The sequence below is a fragment of the Tasmannia lanceolata genome, unplaced genomic scaffold (genome assembly GCF_043159265.1).
Source record: "Tasmannia lanceolata isolate RefF3 unplaced genomic scaffold, GAP_Taslan_0.1 ptg000013l, whole genome shotgun sequence".
In the NCBI taxonomy this organism is placed as follows: Eukaryota; Viridiplantae; Streptophyta; class Magnoliopsida; order Canellales; family Winteraceae; genus Tasmannia; species Tasmannia lanceolata.
Window position 1 is genome coordinate 40,263,785 of NW_027518690.1, and position 17,086 is coordinate 40,280,870.

The 17,086-nt window shown below is 38.7% G+C and overlaps 1 long non-coding RNA gene across 1 annotated transcript; it reads left to right on the forward strand.

Annotated features, from left to right (window-relative positions):
- Positions 1–608: 608 nt before the first annotated feature.
- LOC143890098 (uncharacterized) lies at positions 609–4,698 on the forward strand. The gene is made up of 2 exons (XR_013255114.1): positions 609–986; positions 4,199–4,698. It is a non-coding gene; the product is annotated as an uncharacterized LOC143890098 (long non-coding RNA).
- The last annotated feature ends 12,388 nt before the right edge of the window (positions 4,699–17,086 follow it).

Consider the following 17,086-nt stretch of genomic DNA (forward strand, 5'->3'; position numbering starts at 1 on the left):
CTTTAAGGACTTAAATGGATAAGTGAATGGCCATGGTGGTGTACCAACAGGTTGGGCCCCATATGACATTCAGCACAAGAATGAACAAAACAGAGTTCCGAAGCAACAACCTGGACCAGCAACAAAATCCTATCAAAACTTGTTTAAAATATTTTCAAATATTTTTAAAAATATTTTAAACAGATATCTCTCATTTTTCTCATATCCGTAGAGTATAAGAACATCGAAATCGATGCGTAACGAAAGAGATATGAATTTTTCAAATGAGACACTGTTTGCTGGAAATCCAGTCTCGGAACTCCGAGAAAATTCTCGGAGCTCCGATAAATGATCCAGGTTCTTAAATTAAAAGCTCTGTTTGAATTCTTGGAACTTCGAGAAGTGTTTTTGTTCAAAAAAATACAGTCGTTGTTGTAGACACCCCATTTTGTTTTGTTTTAATCAACAAATAAATTAGTGTGTTAAATCCATGTGAGAACCCCCTCTATCATTGATTTATATGTTTTAGGTCATTAATATCTTGATCTGACTTTACGGATCATCAATCGGGACAAAATAAGCTAGGGTCACTTCATAGCCCGGACCCTGATTCCATTCCGAGACCCGATTTCCGTAAATCGTTAGATCAATGGCAGATCATGACCTGGGTCTAACCATCCAAAACCACCTAACCTCTCCTCTCATCCTAACCATTCAAACCTCACCTAACCTCACCTAACCTCTCCTCCCATCATAACCATCCAAACCTCACCTAACCTCACCTAACCTCACCTAACATCACCTAACCTCACCTAACCTTACCTAACCTCACCTAACCTCACCTAACCTCCTATCCCATTCTCCTATAAATACCCTCTCATCTCACCAAAGAAAAGAAGGAAAAAAAAGAAAAGAGGAGAGAACCCCTCTCTTAGAAAATTCAAGCCCTCTCTCTAGACCAAATCCCTCTTCTCCATAAGTTTGCATGGAATATCGTCTACAAAAAGGTATGTCTTTTGGAATTTTATTTTCTTTTCTATATTTGTAGGATTGAGTGTTGTTTTGCGTATATTTTGGTTGATGTCATGTTTAATTTTGTACTAGTTTGGCCTTGGTCATGTTCTCACTTATGCTAAATATAATTAATGTGTCAGGGTCATTAGAACCTATTTGCAATGGGATGTTGAAATCATTGGCTTGTTAGGGAATTTAGATTTCTTTTGGGAAAACAATTCATTAAAAATTTTGAACATTTACAAGAAAGAAAACTTGAATTTTACATGAATTATCAAAACCCATTTAATTTGGCTTACAAAACCTCCATCTTTCAATTGATAACAACAGCCCCCACTCCAATTTGATAACAACAGCCCCCACTCAATCTCAAGAACCCAATATCCATACCCCACCTTGCCAAGTAGATAAAAACAACCCCTTTTTCAAACATCCCATTTGAATCTAATCTCAGGCCCATTCAAGCCATTTTTCATATTCACCGTCTTTTAATCACTAAAAAAATAAGAACTATCAAAAGAAAACATGGGGGTGCCAATATCATTCCCGTCATAGTGCTAGCTGTTAGACTTTAAACAGATTTTTCGACCTCTAAACAACAGAATCGTGGGAAATGGTTAACTACAAAGTCGTAGATATTTTCGTGCCGTTTCCAACGAGTATTCGTGCTAGATCAGACAGCGAGCGGTTAAAAAGTTAAGTCCAAAATGGTTGCGGCACACCTTTAGGCATTTCCAGTTTAATGTTGCTGTCCTTTTGTTTGCAACACAAATTCGAACCTCTAAATCACAGATTTACAAACAATGGAGAACTACAAAGTTGTAGCCCTATAAAAGATCTTTCCAACGCATGTTTGTACGTTGAATTTGGCCAAGCGGTTAAAGAGTTACGACAGTTTTAGTGGGCTGCATTTGTCAGATCTTTTAATGGTCAATGGTTTGTCGAATTTGTGCAATTGTCAAAACTTGGTTGTGTTAACGTCATTTTCCAAACCAAAATCGAAAGACATTAATCTAAAGTACATCCAACCTAAAATTAACAAAACTAAAATTCACCCATTTAAAATCCACTGATAAAAATCCGTTAAAAGCCATTAACCAAAAGACCACTAAAAATTTCAAATGAAACTAAAACCTTCTAAATAAACAACTTTAAAAGCTACCAAACACACTAAATACCTTCAGATAATAAAAGCTTCAAGAAAACTCTAAAAGTTTCCACAAACCCAAAAGAATTCGAGATTCCCAAGAGCCGGTGGATTCAAAATTCCTTTAGGAACCCTTAGAGCCCAATTTAGGAACACTGGTGTCGTGTCGTGTCGTGTCCTAAGTTTTAGGGAGTCTTAGGTTTTAGGGAGTCCTAGAGTCAGGAGTCCAGCCTCATCACGGACGTTTGCTATGTATAGCAACCGTGCCATAGGTTTAGTTACACTAGTCACCCGATCTTTTCCATAGGACAAGCCTAGTAAACTAGGATGTAGGCTAACCTGCATTAGTCTAAGGGACAACTTGCATTTAGATAAGAATCATATAGCATCTTCGATGAAATCCTAAGATAATAAAATCCTCAACTTGAATTAAATAACTTCTCTTAAAACTGTTGAAACAGTCAATCCCGTCTAGGTCGGTGTCTTAGTTGAGTTAGGCATATGTAACTTAGCTTAGGTGCACCGAACTACGTCGACTCTGATCCCAGTAAGGCTTGGGTACGTAGGCAGCTTGGATGTCTGATGGCATACCACCCGCGAGTCGGCACCACAAACAAATTGTGGTGTTTTGTATATTAATTTTCTCGTAAATACTTAATCAAATCACTTAGGACTTTCCATGAAATTAGAATTCTAGGAGAACTTTCACTTAGATTGAATCCAGACAAATTAATAAATCAAGATACACATTTAGGATTCTCATTGAAATTAGATCATAGGATGCATGTCACTTAGTTCGCACATTAACATAGAGTTGAATGAGCCATTTAAAATAAATTTAAAAGAGTTAGCTTTTGGAATCGAAGACCGATTATCGGGCAGGAATGGTGCATGTGGCGGATAACTCCCCATACCTTCCATTCTCGTAACCAGGTAGCGAGTCTAGATTTCTGGTTAATTACGGGTCCTAGATCCCACATCTAGGTGGCGACTCTGTCAGTCTCTTTCGTGTGGAATTCGGATTGCCTTAGTGATCCCAAGTTCACAGGAAAGATTAATTCAAATCAACATTAAAATGCACACGCCAATCGCGTGGATACGAGAGACCAAGAGAGAGAGAGCGGCGGCTCGCGCCCCACACCCCTCTCGCGGGATCAGGGTACCACAGTTTGGCGACTCTGCTGGGGATCACCTAACTTCATTAAAATTCCAAAAGATAATTCATTTGAATTTAATTTAACTGGCTCATAAGAACTCTATCTCTTGTATACTTGTCAGATTAGTTTGTCTTGTTTTATTTTCTCATCACATTTTACTCAAACTTAATCTAACAAAACCTGAAGGCATCATAGATCGCGCGAACTTATTGCACACACTTACATCACTTGCATCTAAACCCTTGCATCTCACGTGCACACACGTCCTATTTTAGGAACCCGGAGTGTTATCTAGCATGGTTGACTGGGATTTCATCACCTGGTGCCTCTGTGCTAGAGAAGCATTCCACCCTTAGCCTGGTACCTTTATGGTACGTAAACGGATCTATTGTTCACGTACTGATACGCCGGACACTGGTACAGTATATCGAACATGGATTCGCGCTAAGGGAACTCTTGGCCTTACCCCTAGATTAACCCACACATGCATGTAGTATATGAACACATGTGCATCACATGTGTGAGCCTAGTTTAGGATATCCTACCCATTTGTGTCTAGATTAGACCGTAGTCCATCTTCCAATGGCTACGATCGGTCCTAGGTACACAAACAAAGTCATGAGTTGAGATCCTATCTCCACTCCGCTAGATTAGGATTAGGGTTGATGCCTTCAGGTAACACTGATAAAATGTGAAAAAAAAAAAAAAAAAAAAAAAAAAAAATTTCCCTTTGGGTTAGGATATAAATCCCATAATTTTCAAAGATCTCATAGGATTAGTCATTCATGATCTATCCGTTGAAAGCAATCTTATGCTATCTCATCTAATCTTTTGATCGTGCGTCTTTCGTTCTTCTGTCATACGATTCGATCGTATCTTCATGCCATCCCCTAACTGGCAGATGCAGAATCTCACAATCTTTCGATTATGCGTTCTCATGATCTGATCATGCCTGGTCCAGATAATCCAATCTTGCTTGTACCCCTGGTCTGTTCCTCCTCTAGGGGCTACCTTTTTCAAGATTATTTTGCTAAGTCCTTCAGAGTTCACTCTCAGAATCATTGAGCTAGGGGCATTTCCCTATGCGAATCAGTCATCATTGTCCAAAATTGAAAGTATCAGCCATGATGATGTTCAGAACGAACCAGCCTTCGCCGAGCCTTCAACGCCAAACAGTTGCAGCAGTTAAAGTTTTAGTCACTTACTATTTTATGTTGAGTCAGTCATCATGGTCAGTATAATTGTTGAGTCCGGTCTTACAGTTAAAGGTCAATGCCTAGTCCAGGCAAGTTATCTTCTGTTTCCCTTTCTTATTTAGAGTTGTGAATCCTGAGCATGTTCAGGATAGGTCGTCTGATGTAATAGCTTTTGTTTAAATAAAATTTCAGTCAGTTCCAAAAAGTTCACTTGTGTCTGTTCTTAAGTGTGCTTCTGATCTTAAAATAAGACTCCCTCTTCAAATGAGGACAAAATTGACGAAACTCCACTTGAGTCACAGCAATTACTTGAACGAGAGGAGGAGCGCCAATCCCAACCTTTCAAAGATGAAATTGAAATGATAAACACTGGCACTGAAACTTTGATTCAGTGAATGCCGATTGAAAATACATTACCCTCTAAAGAGTGTGAAGAATTGATAAAATTATTTCAAGAATAAGAAGATTGTCTAGAAAAGCTACAACCGATACCAGGGGCAAGACATAGATGGAAAGCTCAAAGAAAAGGAAGAAAGTGAGAAGATATATGCTATACAAGGGGCATAGAGTGGAAACAACTTTCATATTTCCAATCAATGACCTTGGTTCTCAAATTCATAACAAAAAGCCAACAAATTCAAGATGAAAAGTTCAAAAGCAAACAATGAAAAGTGATCATCAGATATCGAGAGTACGAATCCATAGATGGAGGATGTCAAAGAACAAGTTTCGCTCTATGAAAGTCAAAAGCACGTATTAGAATCTTGAAAGAAGAAGATCCATTATCTCTTACCTGGAAATGCCGTCAAACTCCGCGAAAAAAAAAAAACAAAAGAGAAAAAAAAAATAATCAGTACCAGAGGGACTCTAGTAACCTAGATCGATTCCCAATCTGAACATCGAAAGGCCTCCTTTGGCCGATTAAATCCCAAAATCAAAACCCAATGTCAAAAGAATACCGATTTGCAAACCCTTCGAGCCTAAATCAAATTTTCTTGAAAACCCATCAAACTTGGGGCATTTCCCCGAACTACGCGAGACCTGATCCCTATACTGGGGTACGTAGGCAACTCGGTTGAACCGAGTTCGGTCGATTCAAAAAGGAAAAGAAATTCAATCCTTTCAAAAAAAAAAAAGAGAGGGACAAGTTCCAAAAGAAGAGAAGTTAATTGTTCCAGAAAGAAAAGAAAAAAGGAAAAAAAAAATCAAACAATTTATCTTCAAACTAGGGGCATTCGCCCTGAACTACACACGACCTGATTCCTACCTTGGGATATGTAGGCGACCTGTTCACAGGTTCGGTCGAAATCTTTGTTGAGCCTTAAGCCATTCTTTGAAAAGCCCTATCCTACCTATAAAAGTCCTTCTGGTGTTCAGAACTAATGAGCTAGGTCCTGAGATACAATAAAAAAATGAAATGATGATGAATAAGAAAAATAACGGAGTTTGAAGATCTGCTAGACTGAAAACCTGAAAGGGCGGTCTAGGCAAAATTTAAGATCATTCCCCTGCTAAGTTGAAAACCCGAAAGGGCGGCTTAGGCAAAAGCTAAGGGGATAGCCTGCTGGATCGAAAACCTAGAAAGGTGGTTCAGGCAAAAGTTAAGGCTAGCGCGGTCCGCCAAGTTAAAAACCCTGAAGAGGTGACTTGGTCACGGTAAGAGAATCAGTATAAGAAGGCAACAGCCGGTATCAAGACTGAAGATCAACTGAAGTTCAAGCAAATTCAAGTGATATCCTCAAAACTGGGGGCATTGAAGCTAAGCAATCTTAGGGGTCGTAATTAAATTCTTGAGGCATTACTGTTTCGAGGAAGAAGTCCGGTGTTTACCAATTGAAAAACTATTCCTTGAAAGGATAGACTTACCAAACAAAACATTAACTAAGTCAGAAGCATCACTATGTTTGTCAGTATAGTCAGTCAATCTTTATTATTCTAAGTTCACTCCTTCAGGGCTGCTCAATCCTTTGAGTAGTGCCTTTCATCTAAGTTTTCTCTTTAGAAAGAGTCAATTGTCGTTCCTATGTCCAAATGATGTAACTGTCTTGGTGAAGGAGGCCAGGCCTAGGTAGCTCCCTGCAATTATACCTGAAAGAGCTCGAGAATTTAGTCAAACAACTTCATTTCAAAGAAGATCAGCTCAGAAAAATTCAGAAGTAGAAACATCAGAAAGCCCAGCTTCCGTAAAAAGATCATACCCCAGGAAGGCACCTTAAGCTTGGAAGAACCTCAGATGCAATGGTGGTTGAGCCAATTTCTCAGAAAGATGAACCATTCAAATTCATAATTCCCTTCCGGTTAGTTATCCTGGTCAAGAAATGTTTATCTAAACACCTGTCAAGAAGCAGATCCCGCTTTTCCATGTTAATATCCAAGAGAGTCGTTGTTCTAAATTACCAATCTCAAATGTCTTGTTCAAGGTTTCAGTTATCAAAATCCCCAGAAGACAAGACCAGCAGTCTCTTTGAGAAAAATCTTGTTGAAGTTTCATAAAAATGTTCCTAATCCATTCTTGCTAGTAATGGTTCTTCGTTCCAAAGGTTTGCCGTTTCATCATTCGTCAAAGTCCTAGTTTCCAACATCTTTGTCGGGCACGATCCATAATATCCCCGATTTCATTGAGTTCAAAAAAATAAAAAATTCATCAAATCCAATCTTACGTCAAATTCAAGTTCATGGAAAATCTCTAAATTCTTCGAGCCCGTTTGTGAACGGTACCTCTTTTCTCGAGCCCATTTGCAAATGGCCTCGTCTTCTCCTTGAGCCCGTTTGTGAACGGTGCCTCATCTCTCGAGTCCATTTGTGAATGGTTTCGTCTTCTCCTTGAGCCCATTTGTGAACGGTGCCTCATTTTCTGAGTTCATTTATGAATGGTCTCATGTCCTCCTTGAGCCCGTTTGTGGACGGTGCCTCATTTCTCAAAAAATCAAAAATTCATCAAATCCAATCCCCAATTCAAAAAATCCAATCCTACGTCAAATTCAAATTCATAAAAATCTCTAAATTTTTCATTGTTGAATTCATCAATCAAAGCTATCTTGTGTCGTCGAGCCCGTTTGTGAACGGTGCCTCATTTCTCGAGCCCATTTGTGAATGGTCTCGTCTTCTCCTTGAGCCCGTTTGCGGACGGTACCTCATTTCCCAAAAATAAAAATTCATCAAATCCAATCCCCGATTCAAACAAATCCAATCTTACGTCAAATTCAAGTTCATGAAAAATCTCATGTCCTCTTTGAGCCCTTCTGTGAAAGGTGCCTCATTTCTCGAGGCCGTTTGTGAATGGTCTCGTCTTCTCCTTGAGCCCGTTTGCGGACGGTACCTCATTTCCCAAAAATAAAAAATTCATCAAAACCAATCCCCGATTCAAACAAATCCAATCTTACGTCAAATTCAAGTTCATGAAAAATCTCATGCCCTCTTTGAGCCCGTTTGTGAACGGTGCCTCTTTTCTCGAGGCCATTTGGGGATGGTCTCGTCTTCTCCTTGAACCCGTTTGTGAACATGTTTCTCATTCTCTGAGTCCATTTGTGAATGGTCTCATGTCCTCTTTGAGCCCGTTTGTGAACGGTGCCTCTTTTCTCGAGGCCATTTGTGAATGGTCTCATCTTCTCCTTGAGCCCGTTTGCGGACGGTACCTCATTTTCCAAAAATAAAAAAATTTATCAAATCCAAATCCTTAATTAAAAAATAAAAATAAAAATCCATTCCTACGTCAAATTCAAGTTCATAAAAAAATCCCTAAATTCTTCGAGCCCGTTTGTGAACGGTGCCTCATTTCTCGAGTCCATTTGTGAATGGTCTCGTCTTCTCTTCGAACCCGTTTGTGAACAGGTGTCTCATTCTCTGAGTCCATTTGTGAATGGTCTCATCTTCTCCTTGAGCCCGTTTGTGAACGGTGCCTCATTTTCTGAGTCCATTTGTGAATGGTCTCGTGTCCTCTTTGAGCCCGTTTGTGAACGGTGCCTCATTTCTCGAGTCCATTTGTGAATGGTCTTGTCTTCTCCTTGAGCCCGTTTGTGAACGGTGCCTCATTTCTCGAATCCATTTGTGAATGGTCTTGTCTTCTCCTTGAGCCCGTTTGTGAACGGTGCCTCATTTCTCGAATCCATTTGTGAATGGTCTCGTCTTCTCCTTGAGCCTGTTTGTGAATGGTGCCTCATTTCTCGAGTCCATTTGTGAATGGTCTTGTCTTATCCTTGAGCCCGTTTGTGAATGGTGCCTCTTTTCTCGAATCCATTTGTGAATGGTATCGTCCTCCTTGAGCCCGTTTGTGAACGGTGCCTCATTTCTCGAGTCCATTTGTGAATGGTCTTGTCTTCTCCTTGAGCCCGTTTGTGAACGGTGCCTCTTTTCTCGAATCCATTTGTGAATGGTATCTTCCTCCTTGAGCCCGTTTGTGAACGGTGCCTCATTTCTCGAGTCCATTTGTGAATGGTCTTGTCTTCTCCTTGAGCCCGTTTGTGAACGGTGCCTCTTTTCTCGAGTCCATTTGTGAATGGTTTTCTATCCTCCTTGAGGCCGTTTGTGAACGGTGCCTCATTATCCAAGTCCATTTGGGAATGCTTCTTATCCTCGTTGAACCCGCTTGTGAGCGGCGTCTCATCTCCTTCTAAAAACTGTTTGAGAGCGATCTTTGTCCTTTCCCTTCAGAATCCATTCAAAAATGATATCTCATTCTCTAATTGCCCGTTTGTGAACGGCGCCGCATCGAGTTTTTATTATTATTCAAGTTCTAGGGTTTCATCTAAGGTTTTGCATTATGTTAAGGTGCGTTGTATCTAGAGAGTCCTTTGTCGATTAAAACTACGCAAAATGGTTCTGTCATTTTTAACTTTGGTATTCAATGACTACGTCATCTCTACCAAAGAGGGGCATCTGTAGACACCCCATTTTGTTTTGTTTTAATCAACAAATAAATTAGTGTGTTAAATCCATGTGAGAACCCCCTCTATCATTGATTTATATGTTTTAGGTCATTAATATCTTGATCTGACTTTACGGATCATCAATCGGGACAAAATAAGCTAGGGTCACTTCATAGCCCGGACCCTGATTCCATTCCGAGACCCGATTTCCGTAAATCGTTAGATCAATGGCAGATCATGACCTGGGTCTAACCATCCAAAACCACCTAACCTCTCCTCTCATCCTAACCATTCAAACCTCACCTAACCTCACCTAACCTCTCCTCCCATCATAACCATCCAAACCTCACCTAACCTCACCTAACCTCACCTAACATCACCTAACCTCACCTAACCTTACCTAACCTCACCTAACCTCACCTAACCTCCTATCCCATTCTCCTATAAATACCCTCTCATCTCACCAAAGAAAAGAAGGAAAAAAAAGAAAAGAGGAGAGAACCCCTCTCTTAGAAAATTCAAGCCCTCTCTCTAGACCAAATCCCTCTTCTCCATAAGTTTGCATGGAATATCGTCTACAAAAAGGTATGTCTTTTGGAATTTTATTTTCTTTTCTATATTTGTAGGATTGAGTGTTGTTTTGCGTATATTTTGGTTGATGTCATGTTTAATTTTGTACTAGTTTGGCCTTGGTCATGTTCTCACTTATGCTAAATATAATTAATGTGTCAGGGTCATTAGAACCTATTTGCAATGGGATGTTGAAATCATTGGCTTGTTAGGGAATTTAGATTTCTTTTGGGAAAACAATTCATTAAAAATTTTGAACATTTACAAGAAAGAAAACTTGAATTTTACATGAATTATCAAAACCCATTTAATTTGGCTTACAAAACCTCCATCTTTCAATTGATAACAACAGCCCCCACTCCAATTTGATAACAACAGCCCCCACTCAATCTCAAGAACCCAATATCCATACCCCACCTTGCCAAGTAGATAAAAACAACCCCTTTTTCAAACATCCCATTTGAATCTAATCTCAGGCCCATTCAAGCCATTTTTCATATTCACCGTCTTTTAATCACTAAAAAAATAAGAACTATCAAAAGAAAACATGGGGGTGCCAATATCATTCCCGTCATAGTGCTAGCTGTTAGACTTTAAACAGATTTTTCGACCTCTAAACAACAGAATCGTGGGAAATGGTTAACTACAAAGTCGTAGATATTTTCGTGCCGTTTCCAACGAGTATTCGTGCTAGATCAGACAGCGAGCGGTTAAAAAGTTAAGTCCAAAATGGTTGCGGCACACCTTTAGGCATTTCCAGTTTAATGTTGCTGTCCTTTTGTTTGCAACACAAATTCGAACCTCTAAATCACAGATTTACAAACAATGGAGAACTACAAAGTTGTAGCCCTATAAAAGATCTTTCCAACGCATGTTTGTACGTTGAATTTGGCCAAGCGGTTAAAGAGTTACGACAGTTTTAGTGGGCTGCATTTGTCAGATCTTTTAATGGTCAATGGTTTGTCGAATTTGTGCAATTGTCAAAACTTGGTTGTGTTAACGTCATTTTCCAAACCAAAATCGAAAGACATTAATCTAAAGTACATCCAACCTAAAATTAACAAAACTAAAATTCACCCATTTAAAATCCACTGATAAAAATCCGTTAAAAGCCATTAACCAAAAGACCACTAAAAATTTCAAATGAAACTAAAACCTTCTAAATAAACAACTTTAAAAGCTACCAAACACACTAAATACCTTCAGATAATAAAAGCTTCAAGAAAACTCTAAAAGTTTCCACAAACCCAAAAGAATTCGAGATTCCCAAGAGCCGGTGGATTCAAAATTCCTTTAGGAACCCTTAGAGCCCAATTTAGGAACACTGGTGTCGTGTCGTGTCGTGTCCTAAGTTTTAGGGAGTCTTAGGTTTTAGGGAGTCCTAGAGTCAGGAGTCCAGCCTCATCACGGACGTTTGCTATGTATAGCAACCGTGCCATAGGTTTAGTTACACTAGTCACCCGATCTTTTCCATAGGACAAGCCTAGTAAACTAGGATGTAGGCTAACCTGCATTAGTCTAAGGGACAACTTGCATTTAGATAAGAATCATATAGCATCTTCGATGAAATCCTAAGATAATAAAATCCTCAACTTGAATTAAATAACTTCTCTTAAAACTGTTGAAACAGTCAATCCCGTCTAGGTCGGTGTCTTAGTTGAGTTAGGCATATGTAACTTAGCTTAGGTGCACCGAACTACGTCGACTCTGATCCCAGTAAGGCTTGGGTACGTAGGCAGCTTGGATGTCTGATGGCATACCACCCGCGAGTCGGCACCACAAACAAATTGTGGTGTTTTGTATATTAATTTTCTCGTAAATACTTAATCAAATCACTTAGGACTTTCCATGAAATTAGAATTCTAGGAGAACTTTCACTTAGATTGAATCCAGACAAATTAATAAATCAAGATACACATTTAGGATTCTCATTGAAATTAGATCATAGGATGCATGTCACTTAGTTCGCACATTAACATAGAGTTGAATGAGCCATTTAAAATAAATTTAAAAGAGTTAGCTTTTGGAATCGAAGACCGATTATCGGGCAGGAATGGTGCATGTGGCGGATAACTCCCCATACCTTCCATTCTCGTAACCAGGTAGCGAGTCTAGATTTCTGGTTAATTACGGGTCCTAGATCCCACATCTAGGTGGCGACTCTGTCAGTCTCTTTCGTGTGGAATTCGGATTGCCTTAGTGATCCCAAGTTCACAGGAAAGATTAATTCAAATCAACATTAAAATGCACACGCCAATCGCGTGGATACGAGAGACCAAGAGAGAGAGAGCGGCGGCTCGCGCCCCACACCCCTCTCGCGGGATCAGGGTACCACAGTTGTGGCCCAACGGCTAGTTGATTGTTTGACCCGAAAATAACCGTTTTGCCCCTGAAACGGTCATATTGAGTTGGGACACCATATATACCCATCTAATGGGTCTAAAACATGGGATGAACATTGTTCAACTTAAAAAAATCCTAGAAAATCATTTGTGAATCATTTTTGGGTAATTTTTCTCACCAATCTCCTGTGCCTTGATTTTGGGAAAATCATTTGAGATTGGTTTAGGCTTTCATTTGCAAATTATTCTTGAGAGAAAGTGTGTGAGCTACAACTTGTAATCAAGCCTAGTAAGAGGCTAATACTTCTTCTTCTTCTTCATTTGATCGATGGCAAGGGCATCCGTTTTTAATTCCCTTGGGAGAAAGCGCTTAGAACTCAGCAGAGAAGGAGAGTCATTCTAAAGGTGGAAGGGCATCATTATTTAATTCCATTGGAGTGTAAAAGCCTCGGAGCCGGGCGTCGTGGAGGTCTCAATAGTAGAAATCCTCAAGTACGACCTTGAGTAGAGTGGAGTAGGCCGTTTGCCGAACCACTATAAATCTTTGTGTCACTTGTGTTGGTATTTCTCTATCTCTCTCTCCCTCTCACTCTCTTATTTATTTGTGCTTGCATTTTTACATATTTGGAATTGAGTGAGTAGTTAGCATTTTAGTTTTGATTGAATATTTGTATCTTGCTAACTAGGCTATAAATCACCTAATTAAGTTTGCTAATCAACAAGGGATTTTGAACTAATATTAATTTGTAATATTGTTTAAAGTTCAAATATTTCAAACTTAATTAAACAAGGGATAAGTCTTGGGTGAAATTTTAGAAAAAGTTTCTAAAAGACAAAAGTTTTATAAACATCCTATTCACCCCCCTCTAGGTTGCCAAACTAAGTCACTCATTGGATTTCATCTTTATATGCAGATAATTGCATTGGTTATAAATTGAACGAGATGTCATCCATCTTTCCAGTTTGTCTCAGCTTTTGATCTTTGGGAAGGATGGGGTGTGGTGTGTTTGAGTAGTGAGTGGGCTAATAAAGTTGTGCAGAGATGGGAACCACCACCTCAAGGAGTGTTAAAAATAAACTTTGATGGTGCTTGCTTTGGGAATCCTGGTCCAGCCGGGGTGGGAGGTTTATGTCGTGATGATGCCGGCAAGGTTCTTTGGGCTTTTTGGGGCCCTTTAGTTGTGACTGACGCTACGGAGGCGGAAGTCCAAGCGGCTTTCAATGGCATAAAAAAGATGGGTAGGGACCGTCTGAAGAGTGTAATTGTTGAAGGGGACTCGTTTAATGTTATCTGGTGGCTGAGGGGCGGGGTGGCTCCGCCTTTGAGGTTTTTAGATCTTTTCGACGAAATGAAAGATATATTGGCGGAATCAGATATTGAGTCGATCCATGTTAGAAGGTCTGCTAATGAGAAGGCGGATGCGTTGGCTAGAAGAGGGGTGGTATGCAACTCGATGAATTGGTCTGATCAATTTCCTATTTGATGTCCTATTGATTGTGTAATTAGTTTTTTATTTTTGTGTTCTGTAACTTCGGGATTTCCCTTTCAGGTGTCCCTTCTGATTCTTTTATAATATTTGCCATTTCAAAAAAAAAAAGAGCCTATAATGTTGACAGTAGAAATCGTCACTTTTTTTCATTCCATCTTATTCACATATGAAACTACTGACGCTAGCATCTTTAAATAGATGTTGCTATCGGTTACAAAATATCACACGTTTTTGTCTCTTTTCTAAACCTACTCAAACACTAAAACTTCACCCAAAAAGATAGACTCTAGTCCCTATTAAAGAGCATCCTATTCTAATAACTTGTATAAAACAAGGACTCTCCACTGGCTACCTTCTTCTAGAATAATAAGATAATGATAAAAACAAAATATCTAAAAAACTCTACCCAATCTAACCGACTCAACTTTAACGTGGAAATACTTAGGTGGCCTTGGGTGGGACCCACAAGGTAATTCCACCGTTTGAATTAACTATTCCAACACGCCCCCTTAATTCAAACTATGTGAATTATTGTACTCCCATCATTTGACGAAATTTCTTGAACTTATCTTCCGGCAAAGCTTTGGTAAAAATATCTACCACTTGATCTTCAGTGTTGCAATGCTTTAAATCAACTTCTCATTTGACTACTTCTCTAATGAAATGGTGACGAATTTCAATGTGCTTCGTTCTCCCTTGATGAACTGCATTCTTTGTTAAGGCAATTATGAATTTGTTGTCACAAAACATCCACGTAGGTCCGCCTTGTTCTTCTTTCAAATCACGCAAAATCCTTCGTAACCAAATTGCTTGACAAGCTGTAGTCGTAGCAGCAATATACTCGGCTTCCGTGCTTGAAAGCGCCATAGTAAGTTGCTTCTTAGATGCCCAAACTATGACACCCAATCCAAGACTAAAATAATAGGCCGTTGTGCTTTTCTGATCATCAATGAAACATGCCCAATCATTATCAGAAAAATAAATCAATTTATTATTAGTGACTTTTGAGTACACAATGCCAAAATTGATTGTGCCTTGGATGTATCTCATAATTCTCTTTGCTGCCCCAAAATGATGCTTGCTTGAACTGTACATAAACCTGGAAATAATGTGAACTGCAAACATAATATCCGGCCTTGTATGAGTTAGATAAATCAAACCACCAACAGTGCTTCTAAAATTCTTCTCATCTGCCTTTTCAACTCCATCTTGCAAAGTAAGTTTCTCATTAGTATTCATGGGTGTTTTAGCAGGTGCACAATTTGCCATTCCAAAATTTTTCAATAAATCCAAAGCATACTTTTTCTGACATATGAAAATCCCATTAGATCCTTGAATTACTTCAATTCCAAGGAAATAATGCAATAAACCCAAATCTGACATTTCAAAAAATTTCAACATGCTTTCTTTAAATTCATTAACCATATCAAGAGAACTCCCAGAGTATATCATATCATCAACATATAAACAAACAACTAAGATATCATCCCCATGAATTTAACATAAAGAGTTGGTTCACTAGCACTCTTTTGAAATGAGCTTTCAAGAAAATACCTGTCAATTTTACTATACCATGCTGTAGGCACTTGTTTAAGCCCATATAATGCTTTCTTCAATTTGTACACTTTATGTTCCATGCCTTTGATCTCAAAACCTTGAGGTTGATCCACATACACTTCTTCCTCAAGTTCTCCATTTAGAAAAGTTAATTTCACATCAAGCTGAAAAACTTGCCAATTCTTTTGAGCTGCTAAAGTATCCATTCTAATAGTATCCATTCTAGCAACAGGTGCAAATGTTTCAAAGTAATCAATACCTGATTTTTTAGCATAACCTATTGCAACTAACCGAGCTTTATGCCTTTGGAGAGAACCATCGGCATTGAATTTAGATTTGTAGATCCACTTAAGTCCAATTGCTTATTTATTTGGAGGCAAATCCACCGATGTCCAAGTGTTGTTCTTTGTAATTGCATTAATCTCTTCCTTCATTACATCACACCATTCATTCTTTTTCACTGCATCAACAAAACTAGAAGGCTCCATTTCAAAACAAGTAAATTCACATGAGTCGTATATATTAGCAAGACTTCTCATTCTTAAGGGAGTGGAATCACCAGATGAACTTGGTGACTCATCAGGATTTGGTTAACAAATATCAAGAAAAGGTGTCTCATATGATGTGTTTTCATTTAAGACAAATAAGGGGGCTTCCACATCATTTTTCCAATTCCAAGCTTCTTTTTCATTAAAAATAACATCACGACTTATGATTAATTTTTTGGAAATAGGACCATAAAGTCGATATTCTTTTGTCTCCACAGTATAGCCTACACTTTCTACTTTTATCGTCTAACTTTTATCTTTTTTCAGATGGAACAAAAGCATAGGCTATAGAACCAAAATTTTTAAAATGACTCACATTGGGTTTTCTTCCACTCCAAGCCTCATATGGAGTTTTACCTTGAACTGCTTTTGTAGGAGCGCGATTCCATAGGTATACCGCTGTGGCTACCGCTTCAGCCCAATAATCATTAGGCAGCCCTTTGTCTTTTAGCATGCTCCTTGCCGCCTCAACAAAGGTTCTACTATTTCGCTCGGCGACTTTATTCTGCTGTGGAGTATAGCTTGCTGTCAACTGTCTTTTGATTCCACTTTCTTTGCAAAAATCCTAAAATTCGTTGAAAATAAATTCACCACCATGATCAGTACGAAGAGTAATAATAGAATGACCACTTTGTTTTTCGATAAGAGCCTTGAATTGTTTGAAGATCGAGAAAGCTGTCATCCTTGTTTAATCATCAACAAATAAGATGAAATATTTATTCCCACTCAAAGATAAAGTTTGCATAGAGCCACAAATATCGACATGTATAAGCATCAAAGGCTTATATGCCATACAAGACTTACCACTTGAAAATTGCTCAGGGTGGTGTTTTCCAAAACACAAGCTTCACAGACTTTTCCATCATATTTCAAAGAGGAAAAACCAACAGTCATATTCAATTTTTACAATAAGGACAATCCACCAAAATTCAAATGTCCATATCTTCTATGCCATAACATAGAGTCATCATTAGATGCAGTAAAACCATTGAATACTAGTTTTGAAAACACTAGTGGAAACATCTTATTTCCTGTCATCTTAATAGAGAGAATTAGTTTCATACTTTTCTTATCATAAAGTTTACATTATCCTTCATCAAAGATAGCACGGTACCCTTTTTTTATTAATTGACCCAAACTTAGCAAGTTTTGAGCCAACCCAGGAACATACATAACATCTTGAATTTGTTTCTTGCCAACCATTGTAGAAACTACGATGGG